General features: G+C 44.7%; 1 pseudogene across 1 annotated transcript in view; it reads right to left on the bottom strand.

Moving 5' to 3' along the window:
- Positions 1–10,940, bottom strand: part of LOC144603231 (class I histocompatibility antigen, F10 alpha chain-like) — a 1,654,937-nt pseudogene that overhangs the window by 755,218 nt on the left and 888,779 nt on the right. The gene's annotated exons all lie outside the window — the stretch shown is intronic.

Genomic DNA, 10,940 nt, shown 5'->3' on the forward strand with positions numbered 1-10,940 from the left:
AGGAATGAAAACGCAAACTCGAGTTTAAAGAGCACATGATGTTGTGATAATTAATTTGATGAGTTTCTGAAGAATGCAGCATTGAAGGAGAATTGGGATCTCGGGTCTGTGGGCAGGATGACGACACAGAGATTGCAGGAGACAAGCTTAACGAGGGGCTTGGTATGAGGCGTGGAACATTACACTGGAAAGCAAAATGCCGAATGCAAAGGGTCACGCAGCATCTCCGGAGGACAAGGATAAGCGTGGCCTCGAGCGGTACAATTCTACACTATCGTCGGCCCGCTGTGTTATTCCAGCACTTTGTGTTGGACAAATTCGAAACTTAGCCTTTCTACTTCTTTCGTGGAAGTAGCTTCACCTGTTGACTTACAAGAGCATCTTGTGCCCTACCTGTGATTTCAGAACCTGCACTTCTTTTTGTCTCCCACATTACATTGTTTGCAGTTTAACTTGTACGCAATGGATGGTGGTGGGGGCTGACTGAGGCTGAACTGATTTTAATCGGCCTGAACGGGTAAATAAAACGAGGAGAATTATGATGTTCATCATCTCCTCCTTTTATCTACTTTCCTCTCAGGCTGTTCATCCGCCAATACTAAATTTTCACCCTCACCTACCCAACATATTTACCCTCGGTATATTCAACCTCCCCTGTTATTGGTCCCAGCATGCACCACTTTGTTCTCGCTCAGATCGTCCCATTCCCTGCATCATAAAACACTGAAGTGTTAAATCTGTTTTCCCCGATTAGATGCAGCCAGCATGGCCGAGTGTTCTCAGAACTAATTGGTCCAATTTCAGATCTTATAGTTTCCCCTTTGCTTTTCTTTTTGATTCGTTGCCAAACCAAAATAGGAATCGCTGCGCGGTGCAAGAAATTGAGAAGGAGCGCCAAGAGCTCTTGGTTTGACATCGAACTTTTGTCAAGTACCACCTGACTTTATGCGTGTTTCCTCAATAAAGTTTTGTTTCATTTGTTGTCGTGCAAAGAAACAGAGTTGAGGGTTCAGAAGTCCACGAGGTTTTGGGGATTTACGAAAGGCAAATGTTATTTTTAATAATGAATTTTTAATGCAACTATTCGCCGGCATAAAGTGCTTTTGAATGCATGTGATAATATGCTCCAAAAGGAGCCTCGTGTTATTCCTCTAAGTGGTTCTTGTGATTCGCATCGTTGAGGGCTGTCGCGCTGCGCAACATTCAATCGTAACTTTAGTTCTATTACATCGGTGGTTCCATTTAAATATTAATTTCACTGTACTTTGCGCTTCCCCCAGCGAACGTGCTGACGGCTGCTATCCTCTACCGGGGTAAGTGCGGGCTCTCGAAAGGAATCACGCGGTACATGGTGGCGATGGCAATCTCCAACCTCCTCGTTCTCATCGTTCACGTGTTAATTCGGAAAATCTACATGTATTATATCCCCAACTCCTTCCTCTCCCTCAGCGCAATTTGTCCTTCCAATATATACCTGCGGGTCGTTACTCTGGACTATTCTGCCTGGTTAACCATGTCCTTCACCTTTGACCGTTTTGTCAGCATTTGCTGCCCGAAGCTGAGACTCACCTATTGTACGGATCGGACGGCCGTCACGGTCATTGTGTCCTTGTGCGCGCTGAGCTGCTTGAAGTACATCCCCTTTAACTTCATGTACGTGCCACGCATCACCGTGGATAGTGTGAAATGGGGGTGCCGACCCAAACGCGCCTACTTCATTTCCGATTGGTGGTTGGTTTTTTCGTGGATGTGTAGCATCTCTCTCCCCTTCCTACCCTTCCTAATAATCCTATTGTTCAACGGACTGACGGTCAGGAACATCATAGCGGCCAACAGAGTCCGTCGTCGCCTGAAGGCAGTGGATAGCAAGGACACGGAGGCGGAGAATCGGCGGAAATCCATCGTTTTACTGTTCACCGTGTCGGGCGCCTTCATACTGCTTTGGACAACGGTAGCTGTAACTTTCATCTGCACTAGGGTCACTGTGAACTTCGTGGGCGGGGATCACTCAAGCCCATCTTACATCGCCAATGACGTTGGGGTCTTGCTCATGCACGTCAGCTCCAGCGCCAACACGTGGATCTACGGGATGACACAGAGGAAATTTAGACAGGAGGTGAAGAACGCATTTACACATTTAACGAGTATTATTGTTAAACTCATGACACCGGCGCGCCCGTTGCCTAGAACTGGAGGTGGGATATGACGCAGCCCATCAATCTATTATCTCACATGATGATTCGGTGAATTTGGTTCCATCCAGAGCGGGCATGTTGGGCAAGACTCTTCGTGGAATAAAATGTTATCCCAATGTCCAAATTATTGTAACTTGCTAGCCCCGATATATTTCCCATGTAGCGCGCTCGCAACACCTGTTCAAGGCGAGTTCATGCGTGACTTATTTGTTCTTCTAACATCAATATCCGGCACATCCTTTTTGCCCCAAATCCATATGATCCACAACTTCAGTATCAACCTGCATGCTTCCGCCATCTTTGTTGTGTACTACGTGAATGTGCATTCACCCCCCCCCCCCCTCCAGCGTGTGCCCTCTCCATCCCTCCCCCTTCCCGTTTTACCCACGAGTCTGACTGTCCTCGAATACATAATCTCCGTTTACTTTGTTGTCACCTTCTCCCAGCTAACAATGATCTGTTCTACATTTTCTTTGTGCTGCATCCCCTTTGATGTCTCATTCTCACTCCTTACACCTCCTTATCTCTGTGTGTCCCTCTCCCCTGACGTTTAGTCTGAAGAAGGGTCTCGACCCGAAACGTCACCCATCTCTTCTCTCCAGAGACGCTGCCTTTCCCGCTGAGTTTCTCCAGCATTTTGTGTCCAACGTCTATGTAAACCGGCATCCGCAGTTCCTTCCTGCACCTTTCCATCTATATTTCTTCCTCTGGCTCTATATTTTTACGCCTCCTGTATCCTTAGCTTCTTTCACACTTTCTCTCTTTTGATCTCTGGAATTTGTACCCATCCGAAATTCATTGTTGGTGCATTTACTGTGGATGTCCGGATAACACGGCCGTTGTGTCCTGCTCCGCGTTGCTCTGGGTAGCTAACGGTTCTCTACAACAGGGAGCTGCAACATTAACCTGCGATCCTGTGTGTTATATTTCTCGGTTTAAATGTACGCTCTAGTGAAATAGAACGATTAAAATTGATTAATCTTTGCATCGACATCGATATTTTGAGAGAAAAAATTGGATTGTAATAAAATCATGGGTCTGTAAACCTACCTTAGTTATTTTCGAATCACGTGACTGGTAATCCGTTCTTGGGTGAGTAGTGGTTAAGTTTAAACGTTAAAGAAGATGTGCAGGGAAAGTGCGGAAGAGTGTTTTGAATAGGGACAGGTCTGGATGTTGGGGGGAAGTACTTAATTGAGGCATTGTTCCTTAGATTATGCCACTGAGGTTGAGAGATAAGGATGGCAATTGAAAGTGTCAGTGGTTGACGAATGGTGTTGTAAAAGCTCACGAAGGAAAATTGTCAGGTTTAAGAAGGAGGCATCAGACGCGGCTTTGCAGGAATATAAAGCGAGTCGGAAACACAAGCGGACAATTAGAGCGGCCAGAAGGGGCATGAAATGTATCGCCAGGTAGATTAAGGAACGTCCCATGATTTCTTACACGTCCGTTAGAACTAAGGGAATGGGGGGGGGGGGGGGGAGGGGGGGGGGGAGGGGGGGGGGGTGGGGTGGGGGGGGAGGGGGGGTGGGGTGGGGGGGGGGGAGGTGGGAACATTTAAAGATCAAGGAGGGATTTATGCGTCGAATCGGATAATGTAGGTGAGGAAATAAAGCAGTACTTTTCATCTGTATTCACCCGGGAGAAGGACTTGGAGGATAGACAATAGACAATAGGTGCAGGAGGAGGCCATTCGGCCCTTCAAGCCAGCACCGCCATTCAATGTGTGATCATGGCTGATCAATCTCAATCAGTATCCCGTTCCTGCCTTCTCCCCATACCCCCTGACTCCGCTATCCTAAAGAGCTCTATCTAGCTCTCTCTTGAATGCATTCAGAATTGGCCTCCACTGCCTTCTGAGGCAGAGAATTCCACAGATTCACAACTCTCTGACTGAAAACGTTTTTCCTCATCTCCGTTCTCAATGGCCTACCCCTTATTCTTAAACTGTGGCCCCTTGTTCTGGACTCCCCCAACATTGTGAACATGTTTCCTGCCTCTAACGTGTCCAACCCCTTAATAATCTTATATGTTTCGATAAGATCCCCTCTCATCCTTCTAAATTCCAGTGCATACAAGCCTAGTCGCTCCAGTCTTTCAACATATGACAGTCCCGCCATTCCGGGAATTAACCTAGTAAACCTACGCTGCACGCCCTCAAGTTTAGCAAGCGTAGATAATACAAGTGTAGATAATACAAATATGATAAGACAGTTTATGATCGAGATGTGGTGGTGCGGAAGAAATACCTAGTGAAAACCAAGGGAACTATTATCCATTGAGCTTCTCATCAATGGCAAAGAAGCTATTGGAGGGCATTCTTCGAGACCGGAATTACTCTTATTTGAACGAGAATAGGCTAATTAAGGTTAGTCAGCACCGCTTTGATCCAGGCGATTAGGGTGTACAGGATTCAAGATGACCTGGTCGTATGGATTCGGAACCGTCTTATGGGGAAGAGGCAGAGGGCTATGTTGGAATGTAGATTTTCTGGCTGGAACTCTGTGACAAGTGTAGTACCAGAGCGAACGAAGCTGGGACCTCTGCTGTTTGTGGTATTTGTAATGATGACCACCATCGAATGTGCTTCCACCACCACCCTCGGCAGCGCGTCCCATCCTTCCAGGAGCATAGAACATAGAACAGTGCAGTACATGAGATAGGCACATCGGTATGGAGGAAATAAAGGTACATGGAACACGAGCAGGCTGAGGACTAGAGAGTCATAGAGTCGTAGAGTGATACAGGTCCTTCGGCCCAACTTGCCCACACCTGCCAACATGTCCCAGCTACATTATTCCCACCTGCCTGCGTTTAGACAATAGACAATAGACAATAGATGCAGGAGTAGGCCATTCGGCCCTTCGAGCCAGCACCACCATTCAATGTGATCATGGCTGATCATCCACAGTCAGTACCCCGTTCCTGCCTTCTCCCCCATATCCCTTGACTCAGCTATCTTTAAGAGATCTATCTAACTCTCTCATGAAAGCATCCAGAGAATTGGCCTCCACTGCCGTCTGTGGCAGAGAATTCCACAGATTCACAACTCTCTGGATGAAAAAGGTTTTCCTCATCTCCGTTCTAAATGGCCTACCCTTTATTCGTAAAATGTGACCCCTGGTTCTGGACTCCCCCACATCGGGAACATGTTTCCTGCCTCTAACGTGTCCAACCCCTTAATAATCTTCTATGTTTCTAAAAGATCCCCTCTCATCTTTCGAAATTCCAGTTAATAAAAGCCCAGTCGCTCCATTCCTTCAACATATGACAGTCTCGCCACCCCGGGAATTAACCTCGTGAACTTTGAGCCTCACCGCGGGGCCGTGGACTTAAAGTCTTGCACTGTCCGGTGCCTGAGCATCAGGCACATGAGCACATGCGCACACACACACACACTCACAACACGAATCCACACACACAACCCCATGAAATTACAACATACACACTGACACGAATCTGCACATAAATACCCACTGACAGATACACGAACTGGAATGTAGACAGACAAACACATGCGAACATGACTATATGAACATATGCTCACACATACAAAGACAAATCTACATGTGCACATACATAAACAAACACAACCTCTCTCTCTCTCTCTCTCTCTCTCTCTCTCTCTCTCTCTCTCTCTCTCTCTCTCTCTCTCTCTCTCTCTCTCTCTCTCTCTCTCTCCCTCTCCCTCTCCCTCCCTCTCCCTCCCTCTCCCTCCCTCTCCCTCTCTCTCCCTCTCCCTCTCTCTCCCTCTCCCTCTCTCTCTCTCCCTCTCTCTCTCTCTCTCTCTCTCTCTCTCTCTCTCTCTCTCTCTCTCTCTCTCTCTCTCTCTCTCTCTCTCTCTCTCTCTCTCTCTCTCTCCCTCTCTCTCTCTCTCCCCCTCTCTCTCTCTCTCTCTCTCTCTCTCTCTCTCTCTCTCTCTCTCTCTCTCTCTCTCTCTCTCTCTCTCTCTCTCTCTCTCTCTCAAGAAAACTTGCAACCAGTCGGCCTTGGAAACTTGCAATCAGTCCGCGATCTCCAAACACTAACTCCACTTCCCATTCCCATACACCCTTTCTGTCCCGGGGCTCTTCCACTGTCAGAGTGAGGTAACAAGCAAATTAGCGGAATAACATCTCATATATCGCTTGGGAAGCTTACACCCCAGCGGTTCCCAGCCACAGGTGAAATACCAGAATATTGGGAAGTTGTGCATTTATTCTAGAGGGTCTATCAGGTAAAACCTTGGAACTAACGGCCAGTGCTCTACGTAGGTGGTCAGAAAGTTATCGGAAATGATTCCGAGAGACAATATCGAACGGCAGTTGAAAAAAGAGGGACTGATTAGGGGTAGTCAGCGTGAGAGGGAAATCGGTGGTTGGCCCTAGTTTTGTTTTTCCACTTTTGCAGCGACTCCCTGCACATTATCCAGAGGCCAATTAACCTAAAATACGCACGTCTTTCGGATATGGGAGGGAACCGGATCACCCGGACAAAGCCCTTGCTGAGGCAGCGTGAGGTATAAATTGAGTCAATGGGAGGGAGGTTGGTTTGTGTGATGGTCTGGGCTGCCTCCACAATTCGCTGCAATTTCTTGCGGTCTTGGATGGAGCTGTTACCGGACCAAGCTGTGAAGCATCCTGATAAAACGCTTTACATGGTGCATCTGTAGACGTTGTTGAGAGTTGTAGGTGACATGCCAAACGTCCTAGGCCTTCTATGGAAGTAGATGCGTTGGTGTGTGTGCTTTCTTGGTAGCTGTTTCAATATGGCTGGTCCAGAAGTTGGAACTAAAGGCAGTTAAATACAACCTATACCTGTTGTGACTTCATGCTCCATTTGGAGTTCGCCTCTGACCACGGTATCCCTTCTCTTACTCGAGTTCTGCCAACTTGTGGTGCTATTTGTCTATGCGTGTCCTTATTCTTCCCTTTTAATCTTTTTTTCAAATTAGGTTTGCTGCGATCACAGCACCTTTGTAAATCAGTTATACCTTCCCTCTGCAGTTTGGGAACCTTCCTCAGAGGACACGGGGGATTGCTTTAATGACCTGCACGGGTCCCATCCTTTCCAGTAATCTGAAACAATTAATTCAGCGCCATTTCTCATATTACACTCCAGCTATTCCCCATTTCTACCCATACAGTCTGCCTTGTGCCATCGGCGTCAAATCAGTGAGAAATCACTTCATTATCCTGTTTCCTTAGCATGTGCCAGCAAAACAACATTGTTCAGCTCAGTTTAGTTTATTGTCTCGTGCACCGAAGTTGAGTGAAAAGCTTTTGTTGTGTGCTAACCAGTCAGTGGAAAGACAATACATGATTACAATCGAGCCATTTATAGTTTACAGATACATGATAAGGTAACAACGTTTAGTGCAAGGTAAATCCAGTAAAGACCAATCAAAGATAGTCTGAGGGTCACCAATGACGTAGATAGTAGTTCAGGACCAAAGGTAATAGAGCAGAGCAAGATAGACCACTCGACCCTAAAAATCGTAGTAGGTCATGGCGCCATTTTAGTCGGCAGAAACTTGCAGAAACATTTTAAAAGAAAAATAACAGAAATATGTGAATTGATAGATGAGATATATTCTGCATTTTAATGGTATCATCACACATACTGTTCCCCCAAAACACTGATTACACTGCGAGAGGCATCACGAAAGGCGGGTTTTGCTTACTAAAATGGCGGATGTCACGCTCCTTTGCGTACTGCACTTCATCTTGCTCCTCTAGTATCTTTGTTCAGGACTGCTCTCCAGTTGTGTTCGGATGATTCGCTGCCTGATAACAGGGTAGAAACTGTTCCTGAATCTGGAGGTGTGCGTTTTCAACCTTCTATAATAGTGCCCTTTCTACCCATGTCATTGGCGCAATTTGTTCTATTTGTCCATCCCAAAATTGATGCTGTCTTATGTCCTGATAAAGTTCTATCTGCCAGTGGTCCTCTCAACTTAGCAGCTGATCCACACACCTTTCTATCCTTCCATACTCTCTCCTTCGCTATCCAGTAGCCACCAATTTCCGCGCCACCAGTAGGTCCACCAACGTTCACATTCAAGCCATTTATGTAACTAATGCAACAATGCTCCCACTGCCCTTTGCAGTACTCCGTTGATACTCCTGTCAGAGAAACAGCTCTAGCAATCTCTTCCTTTGCTCCCCATAAAACCTCGGATAGATCTATTTATATTCACCGTTATATCTGATTCAACTGAAATCAGCTCCCTCTTAATTCAGGACTTTAATTCAAAAACTACACTTATCCTTTCCGATAACCATCTTTAAACATACAGAATTGTGGTCATTGTTCCCAAAGTGTTCCCAATTGACATTTGGGACCACCTGCCCAATTCCCAACAAAGTGTGGAGTACTGATCTCTCGAAGGACTCTCTGTTTAATGACCATAAATGAATATTAAATTCTGCCCTATTTCAGCGCCTTGCACTAAAGCAAGCCCTCGCTATCAGAGAAGTGTAAAACCACTCACTACTATCACCCTAGTGCTTTTACACCGTTCTGCGATTTATGTACATATGTTCCTTCAAGTAGTGCTGAATATTGGGTGAGTTATAGCATAATCCGTGCATAATATTAGACTCAGGAAGCATTTAAGTTAGTGAAATACACACAAGCATCTCAAAAAAGGTACACAAAATACACATATAAAATAAGGTACATTTCAAACAACGGGCATGACCACCAAAATTAAAATCTTCTGTTCTCAGCATATCCCGAACTAAATCTTAATAATAGGCGACACGGTGGCGCAGCGGTAGAATAGCTGCCTTATAGTGAATGCAGCGCCAGATACCCGGGTTCGATCCCGACTACGGGTGCTGTCTGTATGGAGTTTGTACGTTCTCCCCATGACATGCATGGGTTTTCTCCGAGTTCTTCGGCTTCGTCATGTCGTCACAGACATTGCAGGCTGAAGGGCCTGTTCATGTGCTGTAGTGTAGTATGTACTAAGTCTAAGAAGCTGGTTGATTGTTCAGGAATATTTCCATCTTGCCCAAAGTTTGTTCCAGGGAGAATGCCTTATTTCAAGCTTAGTGTGAATGGCAGTTAGTGGCCAAACACTCATTTCACCCCCTGGCCATCGGGAAGATGTTACAGGAGCCTGAAAACTGCATCGTCCAGTTTCAGAAACAGCCTCTTCCCTGCAGCCATTCGAATTAAACACTACAACCTCAAATAAGCGCTGGTACAGAGACTATTATTGTTACTATAGCACTATTATTGGAGTTTTTTTGTGTGTACGTGTGTGTGCGTGTATAAATATGTATGTATTTGTGAGTATGTGTATATCTACACACACTGCACTTTTTATTTCTCTCTCGTTTATTACATTGCTTACAGTGTACTATGTTTACATATTCTGTTGTGCTGCTGCAAGAAATAATTTCATTGTCCTATCTGGAACACACAGGTATGACAATGTCTTGACTCTTGACCCTCTGCTTATGGAGAATGAGGAGCAGGTCTCCACATCAGCAGAGTTAATGAATTGAAGTAACTGCAATATACTCCTTGTTTTTCACCAATCACAGTGCTCACCTAAGTGGGCTGTTGATTGATTTATTGGACAGATGCATCATGGAAACAGCCCCTTTAGCCCACTGTGTCCATGCCAACCGCCAGTTACACCACTTCTATGTTATCTCCCCTTCGTATCCATACCCTACACAATAAGGGCCATTTTATTATCTACGAACTGCATGTCTTTAGAATACTTGAAGAAACCGGAGGAAACCCACACAGTCACAGGGTGAACGTGCAACCTCCACACAGTCAGCACCCGAGGTCAGGGTTGATCCTGGGTCTCTGGCACTGGGAGGCAGAGGCTCCACCACCTGCACCACTGTGCAGCATCACACATTTCTGTCCATTCATTTGTATATTCTGTAATCAGCATCTGATTTTGAATTTAACATCAAACCAGGAGAAATATCTTAACACATGAACTATAATTTTGAAAAAAAGGACAGAAATTTAAGCTGTCGAAAGAAAATAAAAGAAAAATAGGTTTGCATAGTAACTATTTAATTAGCTTAAAACATGCAGCCTTGTTGACCTTTATTTGCGCGGTAACAGATGTGAAATGAATCAACATTTACTTTGGGTTATGGATGTGAAGAATCGATTATTTATAAATGTTATGTACAGTTAAATTATGGTAAAGAAGAAACAACTAATTTTTGCAAGCAATTATCAATTAAAATTAACTGAAATGGAACAGGCAGTTCTAAAGAGGCATATATTTTGAATTGATTGTATTATAAAATGATTGTTACCAAACTTGAAAGCGACGAATGCAACTAATATTATGCAGTTATTGATAAATCTGTTCATAGTTTACGTTCAATTGATGTATAGTTCCTTCACATGCAGACATAGGTTTTTTGAATGACAAATGAAATAGTCACTTGGCAAGATTTTCAGTTAATTTTGTATCACATTCACCAAATTTGATAACATGAGCAAACGCAAGGGAGAAATTAATTTGTAGATTTATTTGCTCATGTCAAATTTCAAAGCCTTCCTTTGAAACTAATATGCTAACCTATGAGGAGGATTTTGTAGCCAGTTTAAAGTGGACATTTGGTAGGTTATCAGAATGAACTCAGAATTTACAAATGAAATATGGAGAAATGTGATGTTTCATTTAGTTTAGAGATACAGCGTGTAAACAATCCATACCGATCACGATCAACCATACACTAGTTCTATCCTACACACAAGGGACAATTTAGAGGCCAA

The sequence above is a fragment of the Rhinoraja longicauda genome, chromosome 19 (assembly GCF_053455715.1).
Source record: "Rhinoraja longicauda isolate Sanriku21f chromosome 19, sRhiLon1.1, whole genome shotgun sequence".
Taxonomy (NCBI): domain Eukaryota; kingdom Metazoa; phylum Chordata; class Chondrichthyes; order Rajiformes; family Arhynchobatidae; genus Rhinoraja; species Rhinoraja longicauda.